Source organism: Puntigrus tetrazona, chromosome 17 (genome assembly GCF_018831695.1).
Source record: "Puntigrus tetrazona isolate hp1 chromosome 17, ASM1883169v1, whole genome shotgun sequence".
Taxonomy (NCBI): Eukaryota; Metazoa; Chordata; class Actinopteri; order Cypriniformes; family Cyprinidae; genus Puntigrus; species Puntigrus tetrazona.
The window spans coordinates 16,057,807-16,076,833 of record NC_056715.1 but is presented as its reverse complement, the minus strand read 5'-3'; the positions used below and the strand labels follow the sequence as shown (position 1 = coordinate 16,076,833).

Here is a 19,027-nt window from a genome sequence, read left to right as displayed (position 1 = left end):
AACTACAATACTCAGCCGACATTCTGCCTTGCAGAGACACAGAAAGAGTAATTTAGGGAACAATAATAAGCTATGCCTTTTTGGGGTTTATTAAAGCCATTAAATGTAAAATGAATTAAAATTCCATCCAATTAACATTAAAAACACTGCAAATTGATTTTTTTAAAAGAGAGAGTACAGATGTAATAAAAGTATGTATTTTCTGTAGTGTGTTTTGGGTAATGTTCTGTTTTAGCTAATGGCCGGTCACTATGGCAGCAGCGACAGGGTTCTGCCCACTGACTAGACGACCTTCCCAAAACACCTACACATAAACACTAATTAAGACACACAGAAAACAGAACCTACCGTTGACACACTCGAACACATCGCAGCACCTCCCAGGTGTTCCATCGCCACGGGACACGACCTGTGGGGAAGTCCCCGCTGAGCACTGTGGGAAGGTGCAGAGGCCAGGCAAACACTCGCATCTGAGTGGAAGAGAGGGAGAGAAACAGGGAAATTGAGAGAGAGAGAGAGAGAGAGAGAGAGAGAGAGATGCTGGCGGGGGGCCTGTCATACCTAATTCATAACAACAAAACACTCTCTTCTGTCACTCTGAAGTTATTAACTTTCAGTGCTGAAATAATACAATATTAATACTCCGAGACACACTGGGATTTGAGAACCGAGGCTAAAATGGTGAAAAATAATGTTCTTTGGGCAATCGTTTTGCTCTAACCTGGATTACTGGCATGAGACAGGTGTATAGCTATCCTATACCGTAGCAAGAGTAATGTCTACACGAAACATGTAACATCTACATTGTCTGTAACAATGTAAATGGGATTCGTAAGTGTGTAACAGGTGTAACGTCAAACATACCTGTGAGCATGAAACCGTGTAACTTGGCGACCATGTTTACATTATTTTATTATAAATAAGATAATATTATGGTTCAGGTATTTACATAAATATGCTTTTAGAATGTTCCAATTTTACATGTTATAGTGCACAGATTGATTCATGGCACGCGTCATTACATCCAACGTCCATCCAACATCCCCTCCAGTATTTCACGTGTAAACATATAGTTCCTCTTCGTTATAATATTTGGGGCACTTTTACTAAAGCTTCAAGTGCAGTTATTTGTTTGTAATGCTACACACGCAGTTTGTTAGTAAGTGCCCCTCTTAGGGATTGTTGAAAATGACCTTTCTTGCAGTGTGTAACACAGCTCTAACCGAATGAAAACATTCTGCACAGTTTTAAATCTGATTGTGTATAAAGTTATCGACTCTCAAAACATCGTCACGAAACATTAGCGTATTGCCCGCCCACTTGTTAGTCTTGTTGGTCCGAACAAAAATGCGGATATGATTTGAGTTTGGTGTAATAGTGTACCTGGGATTACGAGAGTTACACAGGTGTAACATCTAATCATACGCGCGAGCATGACACCGATGTAATAGTGTAACTGGGACTGTGGGAGTTAAACCGGCAAACAGATAACTTCTATCTTGAACACTGTGGGTGATAGATATAACAAGCGTACCTAATTTGCAAATAGACATAACGCTAACCTGAATTGATTATGAGACGTGTGTAACGTTTTGAGTGTGAGACTAACCTGGTAGGAAGGGTGCAGCAGCCATCTGCTGTCAGTCTGACCTGAGTCTCATAGCTGTCTGCCGGACACTGGACAGGCTTCACCGGTGGACACTCTACTGTGCTGCAGTCTACACTGAACACTGAACACAAAACAAAACATGAAACATTTAGCACTTCACATCAAAGCCTATAATTAAAACACTTCATCAAACTCTCATCCAAGCAAACGATTTACCTGTTATATCACACCATAAACTTCAGCACATGCTGTTTACAGTGCTTAAGTCTTTTATAACGTAGGTTTAATGTCAAATATTGTGTAATAAATTGCAGTCGGTTAACATTATCAAACAGTTTCAGAGGTCAGTTATGACTATCTTTCAGTTACATAATATGAACAATGTGAACTGATGAAATTTATCAAATGACTAATTGCGATTAATCGCATTCAAAATAAACTTTTTTGCATAATATGTGTCTGTGTTTTGTGTATATTCATTATGCATACACATTCAATATACATTTAGAAAATGTGTCTATATTTACGTATGTGATTATATATAAATATATAATAATAAAATGAATATTTGAAATACAAACTTGCATTTCTATAAATAAAATAAATATTCACAGTACACATACATACAATATGTAAACAAAAAAAATATTTTGGATGTGATTGATCGTGATTAATCGTTTGACAGCATTATTCAAACTTTTTTTTTTTTTCATGTAAATTTTGCTAGAGTTTTAGAAAACTGTCTTACAAAATCAAACCCAAAGCATTTGTGTCCCATCTACCAAACTGTCTCTGGAAGCAGAACCACTCATGTATTTTCAACAGCCCATGGATTTGGCATGTCTCAAAGGCTTTGGCAAACTCCCAAATCACGAAAATCGCGCTCTTTAGTGTATTGGGAAATGAATTACTGTTGTTTTTTATGTCATGTTGAAGCCAAGTGCCTATCTCTGCTCAAGGCTGCCATATTGCAGCAAAATACAGCATGACACGAAGAAGATATATAAAAATTAAGGTACTATGACAGCATCTTGAGATAACCTGCAAAGAATTCAAATCTATCACTGTAGCCGGTTCCTGGCTTGGATTCCCAAGACTCCACAACATTCCATCCGTTGCTGTAGCAGGAAAAGAATTTGATATTGCAAGAAAAGTTTAGGCTGCATGCTTTTTATTTCAGAAAAACCAACATAGAGAGATATTTCACCCTCAAATGGAAATTTGGTCATCATATACTAACACCTCATGTTCCAAACATGTATGTAGTTTGTTTTTCATTAAATATAAATAACCTGGTATCATAAAATGACGTGCCTGTGCACTTTTGCCACAGTTTCATAGAGAAATGTCCATTGAGTGGCACTAAAACACAGGTTCAATATGTGAACCCTTGCACATTTTTTATTACGCTGATATAGGTGCGTTTTGTTAATGCTCCACCATGTTGGAAATATGCCCTACACCAAATACAATCCTAAACCTACTCGATAGCGTTACCAAATTCAAAACTGATATAAAAAGTCATTTGTTGATGCAACTGTGGAATTTCAACTACCTTTTATATAGATTTTTATCTGTTTTGTCGAACTGTAGTTACATGGGATTCAGATCAGAGCTCCTTGTCTCTCATGTACATTACTGTACTCCGTGAGCTACCAAACAAACCTACTGTTTATGAAAACCCATAGATATGAAGCTGCATATGTGTGATGCTAACATTCAAAAGCATTCGATTTTAAATCTCCCAGCATATTAATATTATTTCAAAATCGCATAATATTCTTCAAGCAATTGTGCAAAAAATACGCTGTATTAGTCAAAATTCTGTACATTTTTGTGCAAAGGAATAAAATGTGTGAGAGTTTTACTGCCTCAAGTGTTCATTTCTTTCAGAAACTGCAGTGAAATGTAGTTGTTGGTACATATTTTGTGTCTCGCTAAAAAGTGCACCCAGGTGTGTTCATGCCATGAGATCAGGTAGAACATAAAAGTTGAAGCTCTTAGAAGAACTTTTACACCATACACTATCCTTTTCTATTTTTTTGGAGAACTATTTGTTTATACCCTGCTAGCGCAGACTGGTTTATACCGGTCTGGTTGCCGTAAGCTAGTTGACCTACACGGTGCACCGCGTGACGATGGAATCAAGTCACAACATATTGAAATGTATTACCTGGTTTGCATTCGTAGAGGTCACAACACTCGCCAGGTTTGCCTGAGCTCTTGGAAACCAGGATGTTGAGGTGCCCGGGCTGGCAAACTTTCCTCAGACACCCAGCTGGGCTACACACGCAGCGGCTGGGCAGGGGGCAACATTCACCTGGTGGAGCATAGCCCTCGATCAATATAGAGTCTTCTGGGCAGCGTGGAGAAAACTGCACCTCACATCTCGCCTTGGAACAGTCTGGCCTTTCCTCTGCAATTAAAAAAAAACAAATGTTGTCATTTCCGATGTTCAGTTATGCTTAATTGATACTCCTTTCTTGTGAGCAACAACGGTAACATTATTAAGAACTGCAATATGGTTTAAATTAAATTGTAAGACTGTCGCCGATGTAAGTAACAAAACTGTCTATAAAAGAAACATCTGTCAGGACACATTTTTACCTTATTACCTTTATTTTTACCATGTGGTGATACATATGCGAGTATTTGTCTTCATGGTTTTTTTTTTTTGTGACAGTTACCGTATCACCGAGAGACATGCTGTTCATCACATATATGCATAACAAAAATAATAATAACCACATTGTCACGAGAAGAAAAGTAATAAAACGAACAATTCTTATCTGTTGAAAACAGTCGTGCTGCTTAACATTTTCATGGAAACTAATACATTTTGATGATTATTTCACGAACTGAAGGTTCAGAAGAACAGTATTTGAAACAGTGACAGTAAAAATATATATATTTGAATATTTTCTTTTAAAGTATTTATTTAAAACATAGAATAAATAATAATACAAAACGTCATAATGTCCACAAACTTTGGAACAGTGGTGTAGGGTGATGATGATGATGATGATGATGATGATAAAAACAACAACAACAACAATAATAATAACTTAAATTCACCTAGTGGTAAAAAAGGAAGCATACTCTGTATATATTTTTCTCAATTTCTTTCCAGTAATTTAAGATGATGTTATAAAAGCGGGGCTGACTGAAATTTCTCTACCTCGAGCAGACATACGATGAGCAGCTGCTTCACTCCCTTATTTTCAACTGAATATTGACCATGCAGTTCAAAGTCCAGTGTTTTATGAACACACTCAATTTGACCTTCCGTCATTCAAGGCATGATTGCTTTTATTCGTTCTTTACAAGAGAACAACAAGCTAACAAAGGAGGAAGGCAGAGAAATTGAAAAGGTGCATGGGAGAGACATAAAAAGAACCACAGAAAAGAAAACTCATGCTGATGTGAATGTGAATGAATGGCAAATGTCAGCAGGAGAGAAACGGCTGGCTCGCTGTAATGCTCCTGTTGCTTGTGTGCTGTCTGATAACAGTTGGCGGAGGGTGTGTAACAACTCTAGGCACGGAGCTACATGTTAAAACACAGGCAGCAATATTAATACAGCCACAGTGTCTGGTTTATGCAAACAAATAAACTGATCTGGGCCGTACTGTGGATTCTCCATGAATATATGCAGTCTTAAAGGGACGGTTCATACAAAAATATTTATTTTATAAAAATACAGGTTCTTCAAATCAATGCCGTAGAAGAACCATTTTTGGTTCCACAAACCATTCGGTCAAAGGTTCTTTCAAAGGTTGCTTTCTTACCTTTTTATAATCTAAAGAACGTTCTTTCACCACAAAGAAACAGAAAGGTTCTTCAAATATTAAAGGTTCTTTAAGGAACCATTTTGACAATAAGGCATCATGAAGCACCTTTATTTTAAGAGTGTACTTACATTCATTTTATGTTTCTCTGAACACTACAAACTACTTTATAATACTTTCTGAAGCTACATTGTCTTCAGTAGAATGAAATTTAAGACTAAACCTCTGATGCAAATGACACATTATTTTACAAACATATAACCTAATATTTATTCTGAAGCAATGTTTTGCCTGTGTTCTATCAGCTTTTACATTTCTATTTATATTAACCTCAGGAGCTTATTTACTTTTATAAAGGAAATTTTTAAAATGTATGCATCATATTTCATGTCAACTTCTTAGTATCGATCAGTAGATTCCATTTACACTAAGGCTGTTAGCAAACAAATGAATTTACATAGCACAATTACAACTGCATTCATGTTATGAGATTAATGTTTTAAATGCAATTTTGAATACACAAAATGGAAATATGGAAACCTTGGGGAATTAACATGCTAACCCCATTGTGGTAAACCACTTAATGAGTGAGTCTAGTGTCTATTTTTACCTAGTAGTTTTTCTGTGAGTTTTTTTGTGTGCTCTTTTGCTCATTTCATACACTCATTTGATTTGATTTCATCCATAAAAGTCTCTTACAAAGAAACAGGCAGCGCCACCCTAAATAGCACCATAATAAACTGTTCGTTATCAACCGCTGTTTATGTTGACTGTAATAAAATTCTTGGCATTCTTGCCAAGAATCATTCTTGCGTTTTGACTGGTGTTTCTGTATGTGAAAATATTTAAGAGATTTTTGAGATTTGAGATTTTTTAAATATCTTGAAACTTGCATTTTCCAGGCATTTTTTTAATATTTAATGTGTGTGTGTCTGTGTGTCTGTGTGAAATATCATAGCAGTTTGTGCACACGTGAACGTCACGGCAACGTACAACACAAAGTAGCTCACGTGGGACAAATTTCATGTAAAGCGTAAATGCACATAACTAACATAAATCAAGCAAACTAATATGCATAGGCCACTGCGTGTTGGCGAAATAACATTACAATTAGAGGACCGAAGGGAATAATACAAACTTTTTTTCAAGAAAACCTCTTGCACAAAGTAAAGTCAAGGACTTTCAAGGACCTGTATCTGTGTATGCTTGTTTGCAAAAACTTTGAAAAAAAATTCTGATTCGCAAACCTTCAAGGATTTCAAGGACCTGTGGGAATCCTGTTCTAACAATACTATTTCTCCTATTATCGTGCCAAGGACTTATGCCTTCAAGAGACCCTAATGATTATATAGTTATGAGACCCTAAAATAAAGTGTTATCAAGACTTATATTGCAGACTCATAAAGAATCCCTTGAAAGCTTGAAATTTTTGGTCCCAGTTCAGTTCGAATAGAAAAGGGTGACCTTGACAGTCTTTAAAATTTCACTGAAAAGTACATATTTGGACCAGCATAAGTATTAGTGGATTTTGACCATTTTCGTACTCAGATGAACTATCCCTTTAAAAGCCACCAAAGACCCCTTCCCTCAGAAATGCAAGTATATAATGATCAAACAATTGCTCCGAAATGATGAATAGCAAGAAAAAATGCACTGCAGGGCAAAACCACCGACTTTGTTGACTAAGGTTACATACTACGCAAGCATTACTTGCGACACTGATTAATTAACTGCTAAACTTATTAAAGGGGATGTACTCAAGCCATTAAACACATTGTTCACCGCTTTGTTTGATCTTGTAGGAAAAATTACATCTGATGTATGAAATGCATGTCTTACAAAGAGACTACGGCCTATTATTGCCTTCTGATGTGTTATGATGTGTTAGGAGAGGAGAGTCCTCCATAGAAGTACTCCTCTTTTGAGAGAGAGAGAGAGAGAGAGAGAGAGAGAGAGAGAGAGAGGGTGTAATTACCTCAAATGATAGACAGAGAGAGAACATAATGCTTGTGAATTCACAATAAGAGCAGTGAAGATAGATACCTCTTTAAAAAGCTCCTCATATTTAAGCACTGTGTTTATGTGTCATTATACAAGCGGCCAGGCCTTTTGTTCTCACCAAGAATTTAAGGACAATTATGACGTGTTATTTTTTTGTTTGCTGGCAAATGCCACTTGAATGTGAAATGACTTGATAGGCGAAGATGTGATGGGCGAAAATGAGACTAGAGTGAATAAGTGACATGGTGAAGTGTCAAATGAGACATGTTGCAGTCACCAAATGAGACAGAATATCACAACACCTTGCAGTGATGGATGTGACATTTCGTTTAACGAATGTATTAGACAAGACGAGCACGCAGAAAGCGACCTGCGGTACGTTCGAGGTACGCGTGCTACCTGGGAATCGAACCCATGACCTTGCTCCTACCGCGATGCCCTATTAGATGAGCTACAGGATGTTATCACATTTTTCTTGTTCTTGTTCATAGAGCATACTTGTCCCATCTACGGCCATTAACAATTTAGATTTTTCACCGCGGAATGACTTCATGAATAAAATTACACGAGTTCATTTAAAGTTCATATGTTTATATGGGTCTCAAAGTTGCTGTTTAAACATTTTGGAGAAACCACCACAGATGGAAGCTCCTTCTTCCCCTTTCATCATCTGTACATCTTCTCTCCTCTCAAAATATTCAACAATCCCCAATACATCAACAGATCTACCCTTCAGCTTTAGTATATATGTTCTCTCCCTCTCAGGAGTGCACTGCTGTAGATAAACAGCCTCTAATTTGGTTTTATACTCTGAGCACAACCCAGAGTTGAACCACAAAAGCCTTGCGGTGTACTATACATACATCTTACTTGGGAATGTTTTTTAACCCAGAAAGATTGTGGGAAACGCTTAAGATGTTTTCCACCTAACTGGTGTGTGCTGAAAACTTGTAAGAACTGAATGTGACCACAAAACATAGCGCTATCAACAAATATGTGTATGTGTATTTAAAACTGATCAGTTTGTAGGGTGAAGAGTTAAAATGCTATCTCTCCAAATAGACTGTAGCACTCGCACTATAAAAGGGTTGACTTTAAAATAAAATAACTTATTTTATGATATAGCATTCTAATAAAAAAAAAGCTGAAAATGTATTAATGTATTATAATAGCCATTCACAAAAAAAATGACGGAGGACTGGAAGTGTTATGAATCACGAACTTAAAGCATTTCAATATATATTTTGCTGTTAAACAAAATATTGTTATACTTTATTTTAGGGTCTCATAGCCAGTTGCATATTAGCGTGCATATTACAAAAATACTAGCCATTTATTTGTAATAAAAAAGCACATATTAATGCCTTATTCTTCATCCCTAATCCTACCCAATACCTAAACGTAATAACTACCAATAAAAGCTATTTATAGAAATTTATTGAAGGAAAACTGTAGTTAATAGCAAATAAAAATATAATCTATATACTGTAAACTAGTAAACCTACCAGGCTTCTAGTTGGTTGCTGGCCCATCAATAGTTAACCATCATGATAATCCATCCATTTACAGTACTGCACTCCTTGCTGAGCCTTAATGGTTCTTATTAATTACACCCTGATGAAAGAAAAGGTGAGAAAAACACTTCCTCACAATGACCCCCCTTCCCCCTTCCTTTGCTACAATGAGAACTACCCCTCAGTTCCCTTTTTCATGTTTCTTTTTTTTTCACAGCCTTCGCTGTGATTTCTCTTTTGACAATGACAGCTGTTCACCACTGATCGCATGGACGTGGTTGCCAGGCATCTGCCGCTGAGATGGAAACAGATTGTTACATATAAATTCAATCTGGGAGCAGCCTCGACCCCTGGGCTTATCATACTTCCACCTCCTGAGATGCGACAGGACACACATCTCCAGCCTCTCACCATAATGAAGTCCAGAAACACCTGGTACAGTGCGAGTGCGCAAAAGCACTGTAACGGCCATTTAGATACCAGCTGGAAATCTATACGACTCACATCTACGCCCGAAACCTTGAGAAATGAAGTTTAGACATTGATTATTGTGCCTGTTCGTACAGACGCATAATTTTCGACCGATGAAAAGACTCGCCATGCATAATTATTGCCTATAGAAAAGCTGTTCTTCAAAGCACATCATCAAATCAGCCGTCATTGATGGAGACAGGACTCTGGCTGAGAGCAGCAGGTTGGCTTGGCACTGTAAAGTCATTACTTGTTATTCCACAGAGCCGGTGTAGGCTGCGAAGTCCTATGTGGTCACGGAGACCAGGGAGAAAGTGGCAGAGAAAAGCATGGAGCCCATGGAGAACATGGAAAACCCAATAAATTGCAGATAAACAAGCAGGCAGCTCCTACCAAGTAATCATTCTCGGAAAGGTTCATTGGCGTAGAAGGGATTCAGTAAGTGCAGTAGAATATATATGAGCACGATCTATAACATTAAAAACACTGCTCTGAGTATGGCATTTAATTGAATACTTTCTAGGTCATTCTGTTTGTGCCCGAGCGAGAGCATCACGAAACTGTTTGGCAGTCCCCACACTGTTAAGTGTCATGTATTTGCTCTGGTTTGGAGAACAAATCTCAATTCGTGATGGCTTCAATCTTGTTGTCTTGTTGTGGACCTCTATTATTCTCCGCCTACATCACAGATGAGTCAGCTAAGAAATCCCACCACGATATTACATGGCAAGCTTATGTGAAAAAAAGATTTTCTTTTAATCTCATGTGTCATGTCATGACTTATACCATATATTATATATTCATACATTATGGATGCTGTTGGATTGCTTTATACTGATGCTTCATATGTAATTTTTTATTCAGAGTTATTGCTTTTTTAATACTTATGTTTAGTACTTTGTTCAGTTTTGAATTTTACATCATGTACATTATGCAGAAGTGCAAACCAAATTGCAAAATTCACTTTCATGCTTTTAACATGCCCATTCTCGACTTTTCAAACATAGTTGATGTGCATGTATTTATATTATTTATATCATACACAATACTGTTCAAAAGATCAAGGGTCGGTTAGATTTTTTTAAATTACTTTTCAGCAGGATCAATTCATTTGCTATTATTTCACAATATTAGTGGTTTACTATAGTTTTAAACAAACAAGTGCAACCTTGCTAAGCATAAGATTTATATATACACTATGATATATGGTATTATTTTACTTAATATACTATATCATATATTTGATGTCACATAATTTTAGCATGTCTGAAAACGCTGTATTAACATTAACAACCAACTTCCCATTAAAATGTGTTTTATCGATGTGTTATCCTTATAATTGTATTTAATATGGATTTATGCAATACATGCTGCTTGTACCAAACCCAGGCTTTTCCTTGCGTATGCATTACATTTCAAAAAGCTCCATCTCTGGATCATAGCGCTAAAAACCATAAAAAGCAGTTCGTTTTATCACATAAAAATTAATTTAGAACATCAGTCAAACTCTGATTTACCTTCCCACGTGTCAGCGATCCATTTAAATGCAAAACGACAGAGAGAGGTTTGATGAAATGTAAATAAGGAAGGTGAAAGATCAGCCTTCTCAGCCTAAGGCAAACAAGAATGAGGAATGATTTGAGACGGTTCATGTTTTTCTTCACTGATGGAAGCTGCTCTGAAAGAAGCGAGGCACATCTGTACACAGTGTGCAGTTAAAGCACATTAACACTGGAGTGAGTTTAGCCACGTTCCAAAACACAGTGAGCTGCCTACATGGAGAGCGTTTTAAGGCAGCGGTTCAAAGCCTCTTTGTCCAACAGTTTTATTTCATGTTAACATCTTTATTTTCTAGAATTCTAAACATAACTAGAACATAACTAAACTCAAATAATTTGAAGACTTTCGGGCCAGCAGGTTGATAATCACGGTTGCAAAGGATAGTATAGTGGATATTTAAATGCAAATACAATTTTTGGTAACACTTTATTTTATGGTTTTGCCTATTAGTTGTTTAATAGCACGCATATTACTAGAATACTGGCCATTTATTAATGCTAATTAAGGACATATTAATGCCTTATTCTTTATCCCTAATCCCTAAACTTAACAACTACCCTACTAACTAAAAATAAATTAAATATTTATTACGAGAAAAGTCATAGTCAATAGTTAACAGGTGTTACCTTTTTTAAAGTGTTTAAACAGTACAAAAGGTACAAGTAACACTTTAATATAGCGACCAATTTTCACTATTAACTAGTTGCTTATTTACATTAACATATTAGCTGTTTATTACTTCTTATAAAGCACATATCCTTCATCCCTAATACCCAATACCTAAACTTAGCATCTACTTTACTAACTTTTATTAAGCAGCACATAAGTTGCAGTTACTGGTTTGTTAATAGCGAGAACTGGACCTTAAAATAAAGTGTAAGGTTCATTATGGTGTGAAAAGGACCTTTAAATGATTAATTATTCACACTTCACTCTCAAAAGGCCCTTTTAAGAAAACCCGAATGGTTCTTCTACTGCACTCACTGAAGAAGTTCCCTATTTTAAGCCTTTATTTTTAAGAGCGTAGGTCCCATTAGACACTCAAAGGCATATATTTTCACACTGGATCCAGACACAAACCAGCAGAGAGTACACATAAAGAAAAATGAATCAAAATGAGCGTACATGAATACGGCCCTCTGATGACTCATTACGGGTGCTGGTTAATTGAGACAGTCAGAGAGTCCAACGACTATCCACTCCACAATACCGTGCCCCTAGAGAACATCACTGACACACTTCAACCAACCCATTACGCACATCTGGCTTTGGAGAGCCTGTAATGGTCCACATCTGTAGAGCGTGCATGCCCAGCAGCGAGGGTGATTGAAGAGCATGCATGCACCAGAGCACACACGCCCACGCCACGGTCCACATTTGCTGTGTAAATCATTCCATGCTCAGAGGTGCTGTTAGCACATCATCATCATCGAGCATCCATATGGGCACGGCAACACTTTGTCCCTGTGTCCCGTTTCTTTGGCAACCGTTCACAAGTGTGTTTGGTGAGCCCTCACACAGTGAGGTGAGAAACATCTTAACATGTTTTCAAGATGACCGCGTAAAACATTAGGTGGGATGAAAACAGTCGCAGTAAGAGGGAAAGATGTTTTCCTTTCATAAAGTGGTTCGAGTCCGCCGTTATTCTGTGTTTATAAATATTTTGTAAGATCACAAATGCTTCTGCGGTTAATATTTTTCTCATGGCTAAATGTTTCGAAAGGCAATTTTGCCTTTATTTAAAAACACCTGCAAAATAAAACCATTATTATAATAATTATTAGCGCCAAGCCCAAAGTATCCTTTGATTTTATTACAATTTTTTTTACAGTGCAATAAATGCAATTTTTGTTATTAAGTACATGCATACTGCACATGCAATTAAAAAAACCCAACAAAATCAAAAATAAAAAGTAAATATTTTTGCACTGTTAAGTTTGTGCACAAGGTAACAACAATGGCCCAGCCAGTCCTTTTTATAGTTAAAGAAGAAACGAAGGAAACAGAACAAAGACAATCTACTGGAGACCACAAAAATAATACGCAATTGCACATTTGCATGTATAGAGTTTTTGAAGAAAAGATGTAGTGGACATCAACAGGTTTAAGGTCCAAATTGCTGTTTCAACGCAGATTCAAAAAGCTCTACACAGTCCTAGGCAAGTAATAACAATAAGCAATTTTATTTTCAATATAAAATGTATATACTTTTGTTTAACCACAATGCGCAGCTTGCTCTAGTTCTGCAATGCGCGTCCACGACTTCACATTATGTAATCACATGAGAAGGGCCATGGTGTGAAACTTCATCTAATTTTTTTCTTCTGAAACTTTAATCCCCTTCGACATCATTGCGTAAAGGGTGTTTAGTCTTTGCATGTTGCCTTTGTTAACATTGGGTTGGTGCTTCCACCTACGCCATACTTGTGGAAGTTGGAAGCACTACGTCAAGTTTTGTGGAAGCACATTGCAGAACTAGGTATTTTTGTTTAAAAAGTATATACATTTTTACTTTATTTAGAAAATGACCAACCATTTCACTAGAAAAGACCATTTTTCCCTGTCTAGAATCACATAGAGCCATTTGAAGCTGAACTGAAATTGTGATATGGACCTTTAACCCATTGAGTCCCACTGTCCATTGTATGGAGGAAAATTATTTTGTCAAAGAATTTAATTTCTATTCACCTGAAGAAAGAAAGGCATGAACATATTGGATGATATGAGGCTGAGTAAATCATCAGGAAATTTTTATAATGGAAGTGAACTAATCCTTTAAAAAAAAACCCCTTTATACTCTGGTCTTTACATCTGAACATTCCATTAATAAATATGAAACATGTTATTATATGAAAAACAGTTTCTAGATAGTTTCCAAGACTGATGATTTACGTTGCAACTGCAAATTAGTCACCTTTTTGTTTATCTTACGAAAAAAAGTTTGCGTCAAAATTTAAGCATACTTTGGCCTTTCAACACAAGCTGTTTATTTAATGTACATTTAAATATATTAGCCAGTTTCTAGCCAGTTTTGCTGACTTCTGTGACAGTTTGCAATTTGTAAATAAATGGTTAATTTGTTGTCACTAAGTTTATCAAAAAACTTACAGTAATGGCACGTTTTTGGCATTACGACACCAAAAACAGTCTTTGAGGAAAAAACTTGATGAGATATTTTTAAGACAGATGGCACTCTGTCACTTACAAACATCAAACTGTTGGCATTAAATGCGGTGAGAATCCTCTAAATTATCATTCCGTGTTTGTACAGACACTCCTGGTGGTTGAAACAGCACCAACTATACAACATTTTGGCCTTTTTCCACTGCGAACAAGAAAAAAAAACGATTGTCAACAGCTTAACAGTAGCAAGAGCAAACGCATTATAGCTGGTAAACCTCCACTGACAAAAGTGGCATGTTGAGTTCATGCTCATTAGCGGCTGCTTAAAACCACTCTTAAAAAATGCTAAATGCTAAATACGATGCTAAATTTGTGTGAAATGTTTATGTTCAGTAAATTCTCAATTCACTGCCCAATAACAAGTGTTGTGAAAAAGTTAATTTTCTACAAGGCTATAGTTGAGCTCCTCCGGGGCTGGTTGAAAGATGGTTTGGTTGAGCAGACGATGAGAAAACGAGGCGAGAGCGAGAGTGAGAGAGAAAATTGAGGGGAGTTCAGGGACCGGTTTTACAGCCAGATAACTCGCCCGCGCTGTGAAAGCCACACACCCCAGTGAGCAGTTTACTCTCCATTAAATGACACAAACACTGACCCAGTGCCTGGTTTTCCGCACAATACAGGCTTCTTTACCAGACAATAAGCTCAACACTGCAGTCCACTGATGGGGAATCAGTCAGCTAAGTGCCATTGAAAGGATTATTGCGTTCTCTTGTAAGTACCTGCTCTTTGGGGTCCGTATCTTCAAATAAGAAAGCCACACAAAAAAAGCACATGAAAATATGGATGGCCGTCAGGTAGAAAAAGCCGTTTTACAAGTGTAAAGATGATCCCGCCTCGCTTTTGGAACAGGCAGTGCAGAGGAATAATTCTGCGAGGACACAAGAGGATAGGGGAGTGCCGCCAGGTGTGGCTTTGTGCCTCCACACAAGCTCTATTCTGTGACAATCTGGCCACCGCTGAGGAATAACGCCCAGCGCAGGGAGCGTCTGAAACAACAGCATGTCTGTCTGTCAATGCTGAGCTCCCATTAGCCCCATCAGCCGCTTTTTCATGGAGTGTTAGATTACAAGTCCCGCGGAGAGGACAGTTTGTTTGTTTATTATTGGGTCTTTGGAGCTGACTGCGCCACGCTGTGCTGTCAAGTGCCCCACAAACTAGAATAAAGACAGATCTTGACCCAATAAGGCGCCAGATTTGGGGATTTATGTTTTGGAACTTATTGTCATCGTGGCACTTTAATTATTATACACACAAGACAAACCTAAGTTATTTATTCTGCCAACAGTGTTCTTCAAGCACGAAAGCTTGCAAATAAAAACCAGGCTGCGGACAATGTTTGCATACAGAGAGAACAACTGTCATATTGGACTGACCACAACACTGGACTGGGATGCAAGACACCTAATCTGCGAACAAATTTAGTTTCTTTACCAACTACTGTCAAAGAGGAAACTTGCTAAACAAATTAGTCACCATCGACAAACAAGTCATTAAATGTTTCTGTATATGCACACAAGATGGCAAGAGCTTTTTCAAAATGACAAGCTTCAAGCTGATTGGCTGGTTTTTGCACAACTTATGGGAGTTAGAGACCAAGGCAAGCTTTAGCTTACAAGCTCCTAGCTAGTACCAACTACGTCATTGATGACTAGTTTCAACAAAGTTTGTGAGATTTGTGATATTGAAAATTAAAGGCTTTGCATTATTTGCTGTCAAAATGTTGATAACGCCATTTTCAAAATGTCATATTTTGGTGACTATATATATAAAACCTTTCGGGTTTTAATTAAACTGGGTAAAAATTTGTTAGATTCATTCATCCTGCATCCCGACTGTCAGGAATCTCGTAAAGGCAGCAAATCAGAACAGAGCTTGGCACATCGAGAAAGCTCTTTCCATTTTGAGTGGGCTGGGGCTAGGAAGCATTTAACTTCAGTGGTTGAGAGCTTAAATCTCCACACTACAGCAACAAGCAGATCAACAACACAGTTTGCAGAGAAAAATGCTGACCGAAGAAAGATTTGCCAATCTCCTCCACTGACAGACTGATAACCACTGCTGTGAGGAGATACTTACAACCGATAGAGGGGATTAAAAATAGGTCAATGGAGGACCGGAGACCACACCGAAAATCTGGATTCAAAATGTAAAGGTTTCCATTTTAATATTTGTAAAAAATATTTTATGGTTTATATAAAGTTATATATATATATATATATATATATATATATATATATATATATATATATATATATATATATATATATATATAGTTGTTCTTTAAACATCTCCATTGCTTGAAATAAAGTAAATGTTAAATTAAATTAAAACATAATTTCACTGCAGATATTTGCCAATGGGAAAATGTCCAATTAAATTTTTTTATTTAGTTTAACAATAAAGAAAGACGTGCTGCTTCAAGTCATTACACAAGATGTTGAAACATATAAATTGATAATAAAATAAATGCTAATTTAATTTTAATGGAAAGTAAAGGTTAAAAAAATTTGAACTAACTGTTGAATACCAGACCAGAATATAAACAAAAGACTGGGAAAAGAATACAACTTTAAAAGGTACTAAAATCCGAAATGGTCTCTTCACCAGAGAATTGCCCCAAGATTTAAATACACTTGTCTTGTCTGTAACTAATTCAAAGCCGAGCGGCTCTTTCGAGATGCATGTGCCTCGCAGGCTTAGCATGTGGCGCACTTTTCATTGCAGGTAAACGCCGAGAGCTCCTCCAGCAAACACTATCATCTCACTGACAGCCGGACCGCTGTCTTTAGACGCCTGACACCGCAGCAAGTGGAAGAGAGAATGCAAGATGTGGACAGACAAAAAAAAGGAAAAGACGCAAGACGCGGCGGGGAGGCAGGAGATAGGAAACTGCAGCAAAACAGAGACAGAGGATGGAGCGTGATAGATGTACAACACCGCAAAGATAGCAAGAAAAAGAGATGGGGAAAAAAACAGATGGAGTGAGGTGACAGAAAGAGAGAAACAGACAGACAGTCAGAAAGAGATCTGCAGCTCTCTGGCCCATAGCCAGGCAGGGTGAGGATCAATCTGTCTCTGACTACGCCAGAAGTCTCCATGAATAATGCAGCCTCATTCCCAGGCGTAGTCCTGTCTGTAATCTGCATAGCGGGAACGATTTTACCCCCAGGTTGCTGTTCCGCACAATCACCGCCGGCCTTTGTTTATTTATTTATTTACTTTAGTTCATCAGGACGCACAGACCCGTAAGATCACAGTCATTTCCTGACGGCTGAGCTCCCCGTGCCGAGCGGACGTAAGGCCCTGATGAATTGCAAGGAGCGCTGAACTCTCCTCGCTTTCTGTGTTTATTGCTTGTATGTGTGCGCAGTGTGCATTAAAAGAGCAGAAATACATAACTTTCTTATAAAACAAACGTCCTGAATTCTGTCCAAACTCAAAGGAATACAATGCAAAATTATATTCAGCGTAAAAAAAATGAAGCCTATTTTTAGCACCACCGAGGTTATTCAGCATATTTTGCATACCAAACTGCAATAGATTATTTTGTTTAATTAAAAATGTGCATAAATTAAAATAAAGTAAGTATGTTAAAGCGTGATTTTAAGGCGCAAACAAAAAACTATGCATTAAAAAAAATATGAAAAGAAAAAAATACACACATTACAAATTACAAACAACTGTTTTCTATGTTTCTATATTTTAAGATTTCATTTAAAGCTGCCTTATAAAGTACTACTCGTTCATGAATAGATTGTTCAAAAGAACAGGATTTATTTGAAATAATAATTTTTTGTAATCCTGTAAAAGTCTGTATGATCACTTTCATCGATTGAATGTATCCTAGCTAACTAAAGTTAATTTAGTTATAAAAATGTTTAATATAAATTTAAGAATGCTTCAGTGGATATACACCACACGCTCACAAACATACTGTTATTTTGTGCACTGTAGCTGTCCTTCAGCTACGCTTCCTGCAGAATACAAACAATGCTATTTACAGTGATAGCAGAGCTTAGCTGGCTTAGAAGAAAGTTTGTCATATTTTAAATTTTCTCAAAAGATTAAGTCTCTCAAAGCCTGAGAGCTGAGGTGCAGTAAGCAGTACATATACTCCACTCGTCTGCCTTCTGCTCTGTCAAACGCACCAACGAGTGAGAACAACACCTGGAAAACTCTGATCTTGTCTCAGTTTCTCCTCTCTTCCCGCCAGGTTTGCTGTAAGTGTGTCTGTGTGACTTTACGTGTCAGTAAACGAGTACGTCTGTCTGTTTTTGAGGGGTGGAGAACTTCAGGAGCCAGACGGATTAGTGCATTTCTATCTTATTAAAAAAACCTTCAAAATTGAAATGCGCAGTCACTGGATTTGGCCTGGAATGCAAAATGAGTGATTTCATCATTGCCTAAAACAGTTTCGAACATTCCACTCCTCCAGAAAAAGTGAACCTTTGTTTCTTAGTGAAAACCTCCCCCTTGGCACAATTCTTGTTATGTTTTTCAGGTTAAGACAACAGATAAGAGTAAAATGCCAAGAGTTCAACACAAAGGAAAGAACAGACCGCTCGAATACCTTCATCCCCTTTGATACTGTGCTGCATTCATCGAACTACATGGATAACTGTATTATTTCTAACAGATGTAAAACGAGATTTCCCAACTGAATTCCTCAACAGATTAAGCGTCCCTTAAAAGCGAATAAGCAAACCAAGCTGAATCTTAGATTTTCAAACACTGCAGCTAGTCACTGTTAAAAATAGCTCATCATTTGCCCGTCCTGACTGCATGCAGAATGTCTTAATAAACAGCATTGATTTTCTACGGCTTTCTCAACCGTAAGGTCTACATATGTATCGATCGCAACAGTCGGGTCATGGCACCAGATCCGGAGAAGCTTCGCAAGT

General features: G+C 37.3%; 1 pseudogene; it reads right to left on the bottom strand.

Annotated features, from left to right (window-relative positions):
- LOC122362006 overlaps positions 1 to 19,027 on the bottom strand; it is an 87,789-nt pseudogene that overhangs the window by 28,761 nt on the left and 40,001 nt on the right.